Below are 18,059 nucleotides of genomic sequence, written 5' to 3'. Positions count from 1 at the left end.
AGCTGGTCATCAGAGAGGGATCTATCTCTAGATAGATCCAAGGGGCTGCAGTAATGGAGAATGTCGAAAACTAAGGTATGAAGAGGTGGAGCACAGGATTTTAAGGGCAGTGAAACTATTCTATGACACTCTGATGGTGGATACGTGTCATTATACATTTGTCCAAACCCACTGAATGTACACCATCAAGAGCGAACCGTAACAAACTACAGACTCTGGGTGCTTACGGCGTGAGCGTGTAGGTCAACTGTAACATGTACCACTCTGGTGAGGAATGCTGGCAATGGGGAAGGCAGGCGGGCAGGGAGTATATGGGAAATCTCTTCCCCTCAATTCTTCTGTGAACCAAAAAATACTCTAAAATAGTCTTTTTCCTAAAATATTTTATTTTTTTTAATCTCTACACCCACATGGGGCTCCAACTTGCAACCTCAAGATCAAGAGTCGCGTGTTCCACTGACCGAGCCAGCCGGGCGCCCCCAAGAGAGTTTTTGTTTTGTTTTTTAAGATTTTATTTATTTGAGAGAGAGCAAGAGAGAAAGCACAAGCGGGAGGTGGGGGGGTGCAGCAGGCAGAGGGAAAGGGAGAACCACCCAACATGGGGCTCAATCCCAGGACCCCAAGACCATGACCTGAGCTGAGAGCAGAGGCTTAACGGACTGAGCCACCCAGGTGCCGCCCAAGATAGTCTTAATAAAAAAACAAAAATAAAAATCCTGAAGTTTTTGGTCACAGATGACCATGATCATGGGACTGCTGGGAGCAGGCATGGGCTAGGAAGATCACTGGAAGAGAGAAATAGCTAGAGGTAAAGGCGCTGCAAGGACCACAGAATTGTACCTTGTGAAAGCACCACAAATTAACAGGACCAGAGCTGGAAAGAGTGACATTAAATAAGAAGCTAAAGTCACTGAGAATTCAGAGGCACTTTGAGGGGTTGGGGCACCAGAAGGTGACAGCAGCACCAAGGGTGTGGGGTGATGAGGTTAGATTTAAAAGCCAGGCGGAAGGAGTGAGGGAACGTGGTCTGAGCCATAACAGAAGAACAGCTACCACTCGGAAGAGAAGAATCAACTCAACAATGATCCCACAAGAAAACCCAGGGCAAAAGAGAAAGATCTGAGGAAATGCCAAAAGCCACTCGTCTCCAACACCAAGCTCCCTTCCCCTGGTCGCACTGTAAGCCGCCAGCCGCCAGATGGCGCCCATGCGCGGTCCTAAAAATCGCCAAGGCCGCGGGGGTGCTGGAGCTACAGAGCCTCCCTCAGCCTCTGGGACTCTGCCCTCTCCCTGGTTGGTCCCCCTCTACGCCACTCTGCTTCCTGGGTCCGTCTCTCTCTGTCTTCTCTTTGCTTCTTTTGGTCTCCTTTCTCTTTTTTATATGCTTCCTCATTCTCAAAAATGGAAGGGAAAAAAAAACCCCACATTTATATATTTAGAAAGAAAAAAAAAAACCTTTTCCCTTCTTCCCATCCACTTTTCCTACTTCGAGTGCCACTCAGCTTTTGGCCTTTTGCTTAGTGGTCCAGTAAAAACAAAAGACACCTGACCAGTTTATACACAGGGTGAAGGAAATGGGAGCTGAATAAAATAGGGGCCATAAACCCATTTTAAAAGAATCTGTATTGGCTTAACAGTTATTAGATAACAAATGATGATGCTTCTACAAAGTGCTTTAAACAGCTCAGCCTCATAAATATGCTAGAGGGCCATTAAATTGTACACTTTAAAGAGATGAACTCTGATATATAAATTAGATTTCAATAATGCTGTTTAAAATTAAAAAAAAAAAACAGCTTACAGTAACCAAACATTTCCCTCAGCAACTCTCACTCATACTACAGTTTTCATAAACGAATTCCTTTTCCAGAGGAGAGAAATGTTAAACTTAGTACAGCCCATCTAGAAATTCTAATTCTGAATCAGTAGAATCCAGAATCCTATTGCTTGTTTATTCATTTGGCTTTTAGTGCCAATTTTACTGTTCTGTTCAAAACTCGGATATGAACCAGCTAGCAGAGCACAAGAACTGAAAAGTCAAGCCCTTTAACTATCCAGCAAATACTTATTGGCAATGTGAAGACAAGGAGCTCTTAACCACTACTCAAAATCCTTTCAAGGTCCTTGCTGCTCTCAGGATGAAGCCCAAAGTCCCCAACGAAGCACGTGAAGCCCTGAAGGATCTGGCCCTGCCCACCTGGTCAGCCTCCCCTTCAAACGCCGTGTGCGCCCTTGCAGCCCACAAACCTTGCACTCCCTCACCTCCAGGCCTTTACTAGCTTGACTGGTAATCTTTCTCATTTCTCCAAATCCCACCTTAGTACCTCCCCCTGGAAGCTCCTGGAGCACGTCCCTCCCCAAATCGCAGGTCAGATCAGGGCCTCTGCTCCTTGCTCTTCCAGTGAGTGCGCTGTACTGGTCCCATCACAGCACACAAGGCAACTTGTTTCTTATTCACCACTGTATTCTTAGTACCCAGCAGGAAGCCTAGCACATATTTAATGCTTAAAATTCAATGAATGAATGGCTCAACGAGACCCCAATTATTAAATGACTTATCAGACCTTTGGCACTAACCATTAACACAAAATAGTAAAAATGTCAACAAGCTACTCATGGATTACAAGGGCAAAAACAATTGGCAAGAGCAGATGTGGCCGGCACAGATACCAGGCCCTGTGCTGATGCCCTGAATGACTCATCCCAAGCCCAGCGCCACCTGCAGCGTCTCAGTCCCGGCGCTTTTCCCTGTTCCAACACTGCCCCTTCTGGCTTTCAGGTCTATGCATGGAAACGCGGCATAAATACCAAAACCCCACATCATTCACAGGCTGTCTAACTCTAGTTATTGGACCACGTGTTGGAAAGAAGGGGAAAAGAAAATCTGGATCTTTTTCCACTCCTCAGAATGGGATTTCAGAGCCAAAATGTAACTCAAAGATCATTTCATCCACTGGTTTTCAAACTGGGCTCAGCAAATCCCTTCAGGAGTCATCCAGGAGGAAGAGAACAAGGGAGAAGGTTTGACCAGGCTGAGCTTCAGGCTCTTTCATTCACTTCATCAGCCGAAGCAACTCATATTAGCTTTTTAACATACTGGGTTTCCCCCATATGACAGTAAAGAGTTCCACTGCTTTTATTTAAAATAAAACCACCGGGGCGTCTGGGTGGCTCAGTCGGTTAAGCCTCTGCCTTTGTCTCAGGTCATGACCCCAGGGCCCTGGGATGGAGCCCCAGGTCAGGCTCCTTGCTCAGCAGGGAGCCTGCTTCTCCCTCTGCCTCCCTTTCTCTCTCTCTCTCTCATGAATAAATAAAAAAACAAATAAAATAAAACCACCTATTTGGCCCAAACCCCTTATTTTAAAAACGAAGGAACTGAGACTCAGAGGTAAAGTCTGTGGTTTCTCTAGCAACTCAGTAAAGGTAAGGACTTTAGTCTTCCGACTGTCTATCCAGGATTCTTCCCATTGTGTAGAATCGCCTTCCTGAAAACTCTTAAGCATTTTTACAAAGTATGGAGCTCTGTTTATACACAGACCAATAACAAAAAGGTGAAGAGGACATCCACCAATGGAGCACTACTACACTACAGATAATATACTAAGTACTCCATAGACAGGCTTTCTCCAGGAATCCCGGATCTACCACTTACTTTTTCTTAAACAAGTTACCTCTCTGAGGCTTTCTCTTCCATAAAGTATGGTAATCCCAGGGGATGTAAAGGGCTTAGCAGAATGCCCAGCACCTAAGTCACAACCAACAGCAGCTATCACTACTGTTCTATTCAGCCTTCACAATGTTATGGGATTGGGACCTTTAAACTCCCAAGGTCACACAGCTAGCAAGGAGGACAGCCAGATGTTGAACCCAAGTCTACTTCCATAATCCATATTCTTTTGAGAATGCTACCCTGTTGGCCAAATCAATGATCTTCTCTATGGCCCAGCACCTTCCTCCGAGCAAATAAAATACCAACCTGACCTACCTCACAGCAAAAAACAAAAAACAAAACAAACAAAAAACTATCAGCTAAAGAACTCTGAAAAGTCCGATGCAGACCTAAGGTAAGTTTCACCACGCAAAATCCTACTAGAAATAGCCTCACTAAAATCAGCCCTTCTATGCCCAGGAAAAACAAGAGACTTGACCGAAAACGAGGTCAGAGTGTCACTTTTCTCTGAGCATTTGGCTCTAAGCATAACCAGAGTAAGAAAAATGCTTCGCTAAGACCATCCAAGAGGAAGGGGTAGATGCCTCTCTTCCCAGTGCCTCCCACATGCCCTAGGTTAAGTATGTTTATCCAGGTGAAACTCATTTATTTAAGTAGACATCTATGGAACATCTATGAGGTGCCTAGCTAGTATTTTGCCAAGTGCTAGACAGATTATGAAGAACTGACCCTTGCCTGGCCCTTGCACAAGAGAGAATTACAAAACAATAATAAAGCAGCCTCCCTGACAGTCTTACACAGCACAGCACCAATGTTCCTGCTTCCTGTCCTCCTACCCTGCTTTTTTCACTTAGCACAGTTTACCCACTTGATAGACGCTGCATGAGAAGCTCAGAAGAAGTGACTAATTGTGCCCAAGGGTGGATTCTGGGAAGGAAATGATTGATATTAAACCTCAGGAATCACAGGGAAGGGATGAAAGGGAAGGGTGGTCCCATCCTTTAATGCCACCTTGCCCCCCCCCACACCGGCGTCTAGCTCAGTTCCAATCCACACTAGAAAGATCCAGCACCAATTCTCTCTCAGGGCTCCTTTCTGCCAAAGTTCTTGAACCCAGTTCCAAATGGCCCTATCCAGCATTTTGGAGGCTGGCTCTTCTTCCTGTCCTCCTGGACCAGGAAGGTCTGAAATAGAACATAATCAAACGTGCCCTGCCCTTTCCCCCTACCACAGCTACCATGATTCACACTTCCTCTTCCCAACAGTCCCTGTAAGTAGGGGGACAGCAAGCTCTGTCTATAGAGTTTGACAGTATCCATCGTGGTAAGCACGGAGTAGAAAGGCTGAATCAATATGCTGTACCCATGAAACTAATACAACACTGGATGTTAATTATACTTCGATTATGGAAAGCATGATAGTATGCATAGCAGTATACAACTTAGTTTACTAGTAAATAGTTTAGGCTTTGTAAGACCTAAGTTGGGGTCTGTCCCAACTACTCAATTCTGCCACCGTAGCATGAAGCAGCCGTACCCACTGTGTAAGTGCCCGACATGGTTGTGCTCCCGCCCAACTTTATTTACAACAGGCAGTGGGCCTGCGGACCACCGTTTGCCAACCCCTGATAGAAAGGAAAATGGGAAGACTATTTTTAAACAGCTTCCTCCCAACCATTTCTAGTCACCTGTCTTCAACCCTCAGGCTGTCCACATCTCACCACCACTTCTTCCCAAGTGCTTCTATGTCGGGACTGGGCTTCAATTACTTTTCCCAGAAGCACAGATTCATGTGTTTCAGATATGCAAACCTCAACAGTTAGTAGCTCACCTAACAGAGAAAGAGTCTCCGGGGGGAAAGGATTTAGAGACTGTGGGATGCAACCTCCCACTCCCTGTAGAAGGTACCCTGCAAGTAGCCACTCCACTCCTGTCCAAACACTTCTAACAACAGGCAGGACACTTCTTTCTTCCCAAGGCAATTCATTCCATCTTTGGACAGCTCCCCCCCCCTTTTTTTAAGCACACTTAAACACTTGATTACTGCCTGACTCTTTACTAGAATGTAAGATCCATGACACCAGGACACGGTTTTTCATGTTTGTAGCTGTTTTTTTACTACTGTCTCTTCAGACTTCGAACAGTCTCTGGTACGTAAAAGGTATAAAATAACTGTTTATAGGAAGGAAAGAAAGAAAGGAGAGAGGGAGGAGAGAAGAAAGGAGAGGAGAAGAAAGGGAAGGAGAGAGGGAACAAAACATTGCCGCAGCTGGGGAACCTTCCCCCGCAGGACTGAGCGGAGAGTCATGAGATAAAGAACAGAGCAGGTAACTGGTGAGGCTGGGGGCAGACAGGGTAGCAACACAGAGACCCTTGCAATCTGCCAGCAGGCACAGAGGCTGAGGTGGCCGTGTCTGAGGAACAAGTCTACAGGTGTGCTTTCAGCCTCTTCCTTCGGGCCGCCTCTGCCCCACTCCCAGGAGACCATCTTTCTCAGTGGGGCACCTGTGCTCACCCGCCTTTTCAGACAGCCCCTCCCGCACACCATGCACCGCCCTAAACCTTGCAGGTACTTCCACCGCTGTCCCCATGGTGCTTCCGTGCTCATATGTTTGTATTCCTCTCCTGGGCTCTGAGCTCCAAGAGCAGGGACTGTGCCATCTTTATTTTCCCTTCATGGGCGCTGAACACTGTGTTGGAGCAAGGCAAGGAACCTTATAAATATCTGGAAAAGAAATGAAGCTATTAGTCTGCCTGCGTCCTGTACCGACCAAACTACATCTGAGGAGCTGTCTTCGGATCTGCGCGCCACGTTCGAGGAAAGATACTAGCCTCACGCCATGGGTTGCAAATGCAAATGCCAAAGACATCAGGCCAATGATGTCAGTGAGCGACGGGGGCCTGGAAGGACGATGGCTAAAAGGGGAGATCACCTTCTACTTTTATAGGAGTCTTTTAAATCCGGCCAACTAATTCAAAACGGAAACAAAAAGACCACCACTGTACAGACCCTCCACAACACATCCTACGTGTCTACAAGTGACCCTGCTTGCAAATGTGCAACCTGCTTTGGACAAAGGGATTTCAGCAAGGGAGCCACACAATGAGAACTGCGTTTGTGAGGTGCCTGGGGGAGGGCGCAGTCCCTTAGCATCGACTCTTGGTTTCGGCTCAGGTCATGATCTCACAGTCGTAAGACTGAGCCCCACAGTGGGCTCCGTGCTCAGCACAGAGTTTACTTAAGTTTCTCTCTCCCTCTGCCTCTGCCCCTCCCCCCACCGTGTGCTTGTTCTCTCGCTCTAAAATAAATAAATCTTAAAAAAAAAAAACCTATATAAAAAAAAAAGAGCTGCATTTGTGAAAGAGCATTCTGACAGGATAAACTAGGGAGCTATTGTAATAACCAAGGCAAGAGACAGAATAAGGGCCTGAACTAAGACAGCAGCAATGGAGTAAAGGGGTGGGGGAGGATTTGAAAGATGACCTGGTTAATCCAGTTTTAATAATGAACCTAATACTGCATGAGCTAATCTGGCAGCCACATTACCAGTTTGTAGGTTCATTCCGAATTTTTAAAAAATAAACTGCTATTGAGTCTAATTAATTTTAATACCCTAAATATGGGACTTATATCTTTTGTACGCAGTATGGTACAAGGATTAAAGATTATAGACACTGGGGCTAGACAGCCTAAGTTCAAACCCTGATTTTGCCACTTACTAGCTGTGTGATCTCAGCTAAGTTACTTGACTCCTCTGCGCTTCAATACCTACCTTCGAGGGTTACTGTAAGGACGCATGAGTTAATACATGAAGCGCTTAGACTAGTACTCCATCCGTCTGAAGTGCCACAGAAGTTTCAGCTTAAATTGTTTACTATTGTTTTGCATTTCCACAACTTGAAAGTTAGTTTCAATCAATAGTTTCAATTGTCTAAATACTTCTACACATTTCAACTTGCAAACATTCACTGTAAATATGATAGGCACATCTTTTCTATTCCTTCCCTGATGCTTATGTTCAAATTGTTAAAACAAAATATAACAAAGAACAGCCATCCAGAACACCACTAAAAACAGCCCCTCTTGGTAAACACTGATCCATTATTAATACTTGTACAATACCTGCTTGTAAGCCAGCCCAATTTTTCCTGTCTTGGGATCACATGAGAGAATGTTAAATCCCTAACTGCAGCACTTACGCCACATTATTTTTTTTTTAAGATTTTATTTATGTAAATAAATTTTTAAATTAAAAAAAAAAAAAAAGATTTTATTTATTTACTTGACAGAGAGAGACAGCCAGAGAGAGAGGGGAACACAAGCAGGGGGAGTGGGAGAGGAAGAACTAGGCTCACAGCAGAGGAGCCTGATGCGGGGCTCGATCCCATAACGCCGGGATCACGCCCTGAGCCGAAGGCAGACGCCCAACCGCTGTGCCACCCAGGCGCCCCACAGCCACATTATCTTTGTAGCATACTCCAGACCATCCAGCCTAGAATCTTTGCAAAAACGAATTGTCCTGATATACACTCAAAATGTTACATGTAGTAATCATCTATGGCTGGTTTGTTTCCTGTTATCTTTATTTTCTATATTTCTACAATAAGCTTGTACTGATGCTACAGTTTAAATAAAAACAAGGCAGAGCTTAAAGGAAACAAAGAACTGTTATCAGTTAGCATGACTTACTTAGTGAGCACAAGTGGCTTTTAGGGGACACTGTGTTCTCATCCTTTGCTCAGTTTCAGAATTTCACCAGGGATTACTGACAAGTTTCCACTGATACCCTCAAACCCACGTGACCTAAAGGTTAAGTCCAGAGAAATCAAACATTTCTACAGGGGGAATTAGAATTTGACCCTACCTTCAAAATATGTCCAGAATCCATTACTTTCTGGCGACGCACCCTAGGACCCTAGTCCAAGCCATCATCCCTCCCCTACACTGTACTGATCCCTGCCGAGACCTTCCTAGCTGGTCTCTCCGTCTCACTTCACACTGTCCTCTTGCCCTCCCCTCCACCCCCCTCCAGTCTATTCTCCCACAGCACCCAAAGTCTTTCAAAACAAAAGTCAGCTCATTCACTCCTTGCTCTGACTCCCCAGGGCCACCCCCACCTCACTCAGAATAAAACGCACTCCAAAGGTCTTCCCCTGGCTCTGAGTGTCTACCTGATCTGGGTCCCACTGCCTCCCTGCTCTTACTCCTACTACTCTTTCCCTCCCACTCCACTCCAGCCACAGGGGCCTCCCTGTCAAGGACAAGTAACACTGATAACTCGGGGCTTTACACCCGCTGTTCCCTCTGCCTGGGACCTCTTCCCCAGATATCCCTGGCTGGATCCCTCACCTCTTTCAGATCTTGGCTGAAACTATCACCTCATAGAGGCCTTCCCTGATCTCCTTACATAAAGGAGCAGTTCCAGGCTCCCTATCACTTGGCCACTTTACCCTGCTTTTGTTCTTCTGAGCACATGTCACCTAGCGGACATTATTCATCTACTTACCTATTTGTTTCTATCTAGTTATTCATTTTCTTTTTTTAAGTTTCTACCCTTTTATACATAATCCTAGAGCAAGGACTTTTCTTGTTTTGTTTAGTGCTGTATTACTGTTCTATTTAGAGCCGTTCAGCTCCAAGAATTGTGCTAGGCATGGAGTAAGTGGTCAGTTTGTGTCACCAGAACATAAGCCCCAGCAGGTAACAAAATACTCTATGTACAACTGGTATGCGTAGTAAGTTCGGTTAAAGAAAATGATTACCCACCCTGTCAAATTCACCAAGTATATTAAAAAACATTGGTGCGTCTTAACTATAGAGAACAAGCTAAACGTTGCAGGAGGGGAGGTGGGCGGGGGATGAGCAGTAAGGAGGGCACTTGTTGTGATGAGCACTGGGTGTTGTACGTAAGTGATGAATCACTAAATTCTACTCCTGAAACTAATATTACATCATATATTAACGAAGTAGAATTTACATAAAAACCTGCAACATAAAAACAAACAAACAAACAAAACCACAAAACACTGGTGCTCCAATAAAAAGAGACTATGTCAGAAAGATCAATGAACAATGAATGCTGGCTGCCACACCATCCAACCGGAACGAGTTTCCTAACCCAGTTCCCTGAGGTAGGAAAAATATTCCAGAGAAAGGAACAGAACGAGAATCTTCAACCAATTTTTTTTTAACATCTTTCTCTTTCTTTCTTTCTTTCTTTCTTTCTTTCTTTCTTTCTTTCTTTCTTTCTTTCTTTCTTCCTTTCTTTGAGAGAGAGAACGAGCAGAGGGAAGAGGCAGAGCGAGAGGGAGAAGCAGGCTCCCCACTGAGAAAGGAGCCTGATGCAGGACTCAATCCCAGGATCCTGAGATGATGACCTGGGCCGAAGGTAGATGCCTAACCAACTGAGCCACTCAGGCGTGCCAAGAATCCTGAACCAGGGGCGCCTGGGTGGCTCAGTCGTTAAGCGTCTGCCTTCGGCTCAGGTCATGATCCCAGGGTCCTGGGATTCAGCCCCGCATTGGGCTCCCTGCTCAGCGGGAAGCCTGCTTCTCCCTCTCCCACTCCCCCTGCTTGTGTTCCCTCTCTCGCTGTGTCTCTCTGTCAAATAAATAATAAAAAAAATCTTTAAAAAAAAAAAAATCCTGAACCAATTAACAGGGCAAGAGCTTGTCTCAAAGTTTCCCACCCCCTTAAGAAGAGCCAGAGCTATGTGTGATGTGCCCCTTTCCGGGGAGGGGTCACCCTGAGAGTGAGAGGTCTTGCTGAGATGCCTTTCCTACATCCTGTCCTGTCACTACTATGCCTAGAACCAGTTCCCAGACTCAGTGTGCGGCCGCCCCTATCGCTTTACCTCTCCAGAGAACCTTCCTCTAGCTATTCTCCAGCTACCACTGGTGACCAAGACCCCTCGGTTTGGTCCTTTGGCCATGTAAGTGTGAGCTCCTTCGATTTCCTCAGTGTGCTCTGCCTTGGTCAGCACCAACCAATAAAATCACTGGCTCACAGAATCCAAAAGGACTAGGAAAAGGAGCTAGCTGTCAACCAAGATGGGTTTTTCTTTATTTTGCTTTGCTTTTTAAAGATTAAGTCAGACACCGTCTCAACCAAAAAAGGTAATTTTCTCAAAAGAGAAACATTATAGTACAATGAAAATAACCCAGGGTGAAATCCAGTCCTCCCCTCCACTCCCTGTGTGAACTTGGAGAAGGTACTTCCTTGCGGCTCATTTCCTTGGGGTGAAAATAAGAGCATTTACCTGTAGCGTCGGTGTAAATACTAAGGGAGATACTGCATGTCAAACAGGACTGGCCTGGCACACAGTAAGTATTCAGCAAATGCTAGCTCAGCCTATTTCTGAAAGTTGTTGACTAAATGCAAGGATTTTTACCATGGGTAGGTTGGCTGGCTGGCAGATTACATTAGAAAACATATGAAGGGGGTGCCTGGGTAGCTCAGTTCGTTAAGTGTCTGCCTCCGGCTCAGGTCACGATCTTGGGGTCCTGGGATTGAGTCCCGTGTCAGGCTCCCTGCTCAATGTGGAGTCTGCTTGTCCCTCTCCCTCTGCCCCTCCCCCTGCTTGAGCTCGCTCTCTCTGTATCTCTCTCAAATGAATAAATAATACCTTTTAAAAAATTAAGTACTTAGCACAGTGTTTGGTTCATCAACAAATGTTAACTTTCCTCCATCTCCTACAGTGATGCAAAAATTACAGAGACTTCAGAAACCATGCGATTCTACCAGTGTGCCCAGGTTTCACGTACCGCATACTTACCATTTAGGGAATTTAAGCTTTCCGTTAATGCTTCCGGTGCCTCCCTGGTGCTTGCTGTCTTAGAAACAGACACTCACTATCTTTCAACGCCAGCTGCCTCTTGACCTGGACAGAATATAAACAGAAAGCAAGACATAGGTAACGTGGGAATTGCACCAAGACTGGGCTGAAGGGAGAGGAGACTCCCTTTTCCTTTCAGATGATATGATCTCAAGGCAGACTCCACTGTATTTCTTAAATTAACATGCCTCCACAGCCCCCAGTAGTCTAAAACTCATGACATCTTACAGCTTGGAGGGATCTCAGAAATCAACTAGTTAAATGCCCTCGATTTAAGGAAAAGAAACTAAAACTTGGAAAGGGTGAGTCACACAACTGCTTAGGGCTAAAGCCAGTATTCTACTAAAAATAAGATGTTCTAGAAGATGGATAAGGAAAAAAACCCAAACATCTGTGGAGTACCTACCACACCCCAGGCAATATGTTTTATATTTTATTCAAACAATAATACAATAATATCACCCCCAATAAAGAATCTAAATTTCAAGAAGTCAAGTGATTTGTCCAAGGTCTTACAGCTTGCTAATGGCAGTCAGGATTTAAACCCATGCCTGTCTGACAAAAAAGCCCCTTCACCAGGCTGACTCTCATTGGGTTGCCTTCCAGATGTGGTCTTCAAAAGGGCCTTGAACCACCCAGTATCAATTAGAACCAAGTAGAGCTTCTCTGTCTGCAGGTTACCCTCTGGTTTTGTAACAAGCATTCCGCCAGAGACCTGAAAGGTCTACTAACCCATTGAATGTTACTCCTAAAGTTTCAGAAGAATTACTGGAGGTAGAAGATCTGGGGCAAACTGCTGTCTATCCTCGTCTTGCCAAAGAACAGAAAGATACCTTCTACACTGGAAGTAAAGCTTCTATACTTGGTCTTAAGCACAAACTAACCCCCTTCTTTCATCATGACTGCCCATCCCTCCCTCACACATCCCACAGACTACCCTGTGACCTCTTTCCGAGGCTGCTGGTCCCTTTAGTCTGATTTCCACATCTCCACTACCAACCCCATAACACACACACGGTAGAGTCCATATCTGCCTCTATGCTCCTAGAGAGTGAGAAGCCTTAAAATTAAAAGACAGAGATAACTGAATGATAGTTTTTTCAAATGGCTTTAGAAAAAAGATGAGGGGGCTGCCCAGGTGGCTCAGTTGGTCGAGCATCCCACTCCTGGTTTTAGCTCAGGTCATGATCTCAGGGTCATGAGATCGAGCCCCGTGTCAGGCTCCTTACTGATCCTCTCTCTCCCTCTGCCCCGCCCCCCCACTTGCACATGCTCGCTCTCTCAGATAGATAAATAAATAAATAAATAAATAAATAAATAAATAAATAAATAAATAAATAAATCTTTAAAAAAAGACAAGGGCCTGAAGCCTCAAGCCAGTAAGACCAGAACAGAAAAGAATTAGTGACAAGCAAGAAAAATGGAAAAGTAGGAAAAAAGGTCTATACCAGGGTCAGCACCCAAGGGATGGCCTGAGTGAATGTAGGAGAAGTTTTAGCTCCCCCCATAACCCCTCCCCCCACACTTTTGAAAAAGTCAGTATGTATAGACCATGTATAATTGCTGTTTAAATCTGGTCTACCTCCACTCGGCCCTAACAATGACAGGGTACTGAAAGCTGCTGAAAGCTACTGCCCCCACCGCCTCCTGCCACATTTCCCGGCATATTACTAAGGCCCAGGGGGCTATTCCTTTCAAAACAGGATAGAATGCACTGTCCAGAATCAAACAAACAGGAACTCCTGATGATCCGGATTTATTTTCAACTGTCTACATTCTCTCCTTGTTCCTAAGCGATGGAAGCAAGCAGCAAATGATTTCTTTCCTTTGCTTCTGAATGTCATTTACTTCTTGTATCCTTGGCGTACTGGCCTGCTGTCCCCAGAACAAGAGGATGACTGTAAACATCTGAGGGGTGCTGCCCCTTCAGAGAGCTCTCCACCCAGGGAGAGCCACCCATACCACAGTGGTGGTAGTGTATGTGTGTGGGTAGTGTATCTCTGTCTGTCTGTCCAGAAGAAGAGATGAAAGGACCCTTACAGATCACGGAGACTCGAACTGTCTCCCGTGCCAGAGGAGGAAGTGACTTCCCCAGAGAAGAGACTTATCCAAGGTTGCAAAGCAAGTTAAAATGAATGCGGTTGAGTCCACCTGAGATAATAAGCTACACTGAAAAACATGCATCCGATCACCCTTATCTGACTGAAGACTGAAGCTCTCTTAAGTATGTATCACTTCCGTTCCCAAAACACTTTGATAATGGATAAAAATGCCATTAGGTAAGCCTGGTTCCAGTATGACCCTCCAACAGATAACAATAAACTCACGGTAAAATGTAAAAAACTATCTGAAGTGAACAAAGGCTGGCAGATTTGGGAAAGAAGTCAAAAACAGAGAAGGGGCTGGGATAGGACGAATTCCCCAGCTCTGGAGCTTTCACCAGAGGGCTGACAGCTCCAGCGCCCATCAAAAAAACAAAGGAGGAACCACAGACAAGAGTCCAGAGCAGCCACAGGTAATGGGAAATAAGGAAGAAGAGGGCCAGAGAAGCAAAGTCCCAGGCGCTGTGTGTGAACTCTGTCCAAACCTCCAGCTGAGCCCTGACCCGCCAAGCACAGGGCAGAAGCCAAATGCCTCAGCCAAGGACGAAAGAACTGGACTAAGGTTTAAACTGCATACCCTCCTCCCCACAGGGGAGACAGACGCTGCAGTTTTGAGTCTGAGGTAGTTGCCTGCTAAAATAAAAACATCACCAGAAATCAGTGTCTCCACAGCACAACATCCACATGCATTCATGTTGAGGCTACAATCCCAGTCACATGAAGAACCAGAAAAACTACACCCATTTGCAAGGGAAAAGACAATTAGCAAAGGGCAACTCCAAGATGACCCAAATACTGAATTATCAGACAGGGATATTAAAGCAGCAATTATAGCTAAGCAGAGGAAGTGAAAAAAATTTTATTTGAAAAGTGGAAATTTCGGAACAGAAACAACCACCACAAAATCCTCTGAATGGGCTTAAGAACAGAATGGAGATGACAGAGAAAAGAGTCCACGAAATTTGCAGGTCAAGAGAAATTACCCACACTGAAAAATTCTGGGTCATCTGCAGTCTCTAGAAGAACCACCCCCAGCCCTTCACCTGAGTGTCCACAGTGATACCTTGGCTTTCGTCACCAGATAAACCGCTACCCAAGAGAACCAGAATAACTAAGCATCACAGAGATACCATGACCCTGCAATTCCGCTGGAGCAGCCCACCCCTCATATCTACTAGTTAACTTTCGGAGGTCTTCCAGATGTAAGCGAAGAACTAATTTGAAGGTGGAAAATGAGAGGGTGGGATAAAAATTTAAGCCTGAGATAACCATAATATCCAAAGTCCTAGGAGTCAAATCTGGTGCCCCGTTGTGTCTATTGAGAAGCAAGAAGCAAGGAGACAAATATTTTTCTCCTAGAATTGCTAAGGGAGCATTCTCAGGAGTGTTGAGGAAAAAAGTGAGGAGGGATTTTATGTTTTTTCTGCCCTATGCAATCTCTTCACCAAAAAGCCAACCTGTAAACAAGTTGATGGCAGGATGGAGTGGGACCAATCACTGGGTCTGGGGCTGAAGATGGCAGCAGCTTGGGGAGAGCCAATCTAGTGTCACCCGGGTTGATAAAAGCAGGTAACTGGAAGGCCATCCCTGACCACCTTCCCACCCTCTAGTCACTTCATGCCAGAGTTCAAGACACTCCAGGTAGGGGCGCCTGGGTGGCACAGCGGTTGGGCGTCTGCCTTCGGCTCAGGGCGTGATCCCAGCGATGTGAGATCGAGCCCCACGTCGGGCTCTTCTGCTGAGAGCCTGCTTCTTCCTCTCCCACTCCCCCTGCTTGTGTTCCTTCTCTCGCTGGCTGTCTCTCTCCCTGTCGAATGAATGAATAAAATCTTTAAAAAAAAAAAAAAAAAAAGACACTCCAGGTAAAAGTGGGGGGGGGGGACGACACAGGCTGCAGGAAGACATGTCTGAAAGCCCTGCCTTTTTCTCAAGCCCTCTCCGCCCCATCCCACCTGCCAACAAGGGCGGAGAATCCAGAGCAAGTGGGAAACTGGGGAAAAGAAGAGGTACCCTCTTAAGGTGAGGAACCTTGAACAGGGAGTTCACAGCCACCTGACACACTGTCAACCTCAGACAAGTCTTTTATACTCTGGGTCTCCTTTCCATCAGTCGAACAAAGCACTCAAGACAAAATGATATTTAAGGGCCTTCCCAATAACAACATGTATGAACCCTTAACATGCTGTCTCCGTCTGCCCTTGAAGAAACTATAAAAAATAGGTCCCAAAAGGCAAAAGTGGTGACATGCCAATTCACGTGATTTATTAGAATACCTCAGGGTTATACAATTATTCAAATTTTTATTTTTTTTTTTTTAAGATTTTATTTATTTGAGAGAGAGAGAGAGAGAGCACAGAGGGAGAGTGAGAGGGAGAAGCAGACTCCCCGCTGAGCATGGAACCCAACGTGGGGCTCGATCCCACGACTCCAGGATCATGACCTGAGCCAAACGCAGACGCTCAACCGAGCCACCCAAGCGCCCAATTTATACAAAATTTTAAAGAATAAATAGTCTTGTTATTAATTCTTAAATTTTACATTAATAACAGATTTCAATACCTATCTATGATGGAGGGCTGCTAAAATAATGTCCAATTTGGGGCACCTGGGTGGTGCAGTCAGTTAAGTGTCCAACTCTTGGTTTTGGCTCAGGTCCGTGATGTCAGGGTCGTGAGATCAAGCCCCGTGTCAGGCTCCATGCTCAGCACAGAGCCTGCTTGAGTTTCTCTCTCCATCTCCCTCTGCCCCTCTCCACCACTCGCACGCTCTCTCTCAAATAAATACATCTTTAAAATAATAATAATAATGTCTGATTCTCCCAGGATAACTCATTTATCCATGTAACTCTTGGGATGAGACAGCAGATACTCTTATCCCCCACATGACAGATGAGCAAACAGATTAAGACTTGTGACTCTTTTAGGAAGCTCATAACAGAGACAGAACTAGAATCCAGTAATCCCACCTCCGAGCTTCACCAAAGACACCAAAGAAAGCTTACCAAAGAAACTTTACCTAACAAAGAACCAAGAGTATAAACAAGATTAAAATTAGAAAGAAAGGATTTAAGAACTTTCAAACACTTTGGAACCACTTATTAATAAACAATTGATAAGACTAGCTTGTGATTAGGGCATCTATTTAGAAGCAGGGCCTCAAGGACTGCCACCTGTCCGCCGTTTCCTTTTCTAACAAGTAGGCTATCATTGAGACTAGGCTTCCTTGCAATTAGCCCATGTTTGTGGGGTTTAGCAATAGAACCACATGTCTAAAATTGTTGGTTTTAGACCTGCTTTAGAAAGTTGGCTGAATCAGAAGAACATGCTGGCTCCCTTTCACCCCTAGGAGTCTTTAATTAGGATATCAAGAAGGGGCCACAAGGATTAGGGCAGGTAATGGCAAATGTAAACAGCAAGTCACAACAACCTGCCTAAGGAGAAAGAAACCAGAAGTGCTTTTATTACCTAATTTAATCTTCACAGTAACCCCCTCAGGTAAATACCATCATGATTATTTTATAACTGAGGAAGAAATAAAGGGTCAAAGTTACATAGCTAGTCAGTGGATTCTCGCCTAGGTATTTCTGACCCACAATTTGCATTATACCACCTCCCCAAGGAATTCTCTGAACTCTGACCTTCCAAAAAGCCAGTATTGATCCACATCCCAAATACCACAAACCAACAGGAGGCTGATGGGTAGTTTGTGCATTCTTTCATTCAATCATGTATTCATGCAAATACTGACTGGCTACCATGCATCAAGCTCTGAGGGAAGCACTGGGGATAAAACTAGGAGTAGAAACAGAACTGTCTTGTGCCATTTACTGTAGAGTGCAACACAAAAACACTGATTTAGGAATCACACTAGTAAATTAATACAAGCCGACCCATTCCCAGAGAGGTCTACGAGGCTGCCACTAGTGGTCAGGACGTTTCTAAGTAGAAGAGGGAGCACAGTGAACTCAAGGAGCTATACTGGATGACAACGAAGGAGGAACAAGCAGATGCATGACCGGTGATGAGGATGGAGAGGTACGGAGAGAGCCACGCCACAAAGGCACTTGGAGACCAAATTATGGATCTGGTCCTTATCCAGAGAGCTACAGAAAGTCATTTAAGTGTTAAGTAGGGGTAAGGTGTGTACATTTCAAAAAGATCACTTCCGCTTCAGTATGGACCACAGATGGAAGGAGAGAAGAACGGTGTCAAAAGACGGGGAGGGTGGCCCTCTGTGGGCTAGGAGGCGCAACGGCAGTAAGACCTAACCACACTGGGGGCAAACATGGCACCTACTATGCCCCCGGCCCCGTTCTGGGCACTTTGTGGGAATTAACTGAATCCTTACAACTCTATTATCCCCATCTTATAAAAGAGAAGTAATTTAATGGTATTACATACCCCCTTCATGTGCTCATTTCCCTCATAATCAGTCCCTTGCAAACATCTTTCAT

The 18,059-nt window shown here is 45.2% G+C and overlaps 1 protein-coding gene across 4 annotated transcripts in view; it reads right to left on the bottom strand.

Annotated features, from left to right (window-relative positions):
- Positions 1–18,059, bottom strand: part of LUZP1 (leucine zipper protein 1) — an 88,619-nt gene that overhangs the window by 21,533 nt on the left and 49,027 nt on the right. For 3 of the 4 annotated variants that reach the window (XR_015722680.1, XM_045782347.2, XM_045782349.2), the window contains exon 2: positions 11,445–11,549. The exons of the other annotated variant lie outside the window; for it this stretch is intronic. The gene's annotated coding sequence lies outside the window, so the exon portion shown is untranslated. The remainder of the gene's footprint in view (positions 1–11,444; positions 11,550–18,059) is intronic. 4 annotated transcript variants of the gene reach the window in all.

The sequence above is a fragment of the Ursus americanus genome, chromosome 33 (assembly GCF_024610735.1).
Source record: "Ursus americanus isolate L20-20 chromosome 33, mUrsAme1.1.p, whole genome shotgun sequence".
NCBI classification, from domain to species: domain Eukaryota; kingdom Metazoa; phylum Chordata; class Mammalia; order Carnivora; family Ursidae; genus Ursus; species Ursus americanus.
This window is presented reverse-complemented; position numbering and strand designations above follow the sequence as displayed.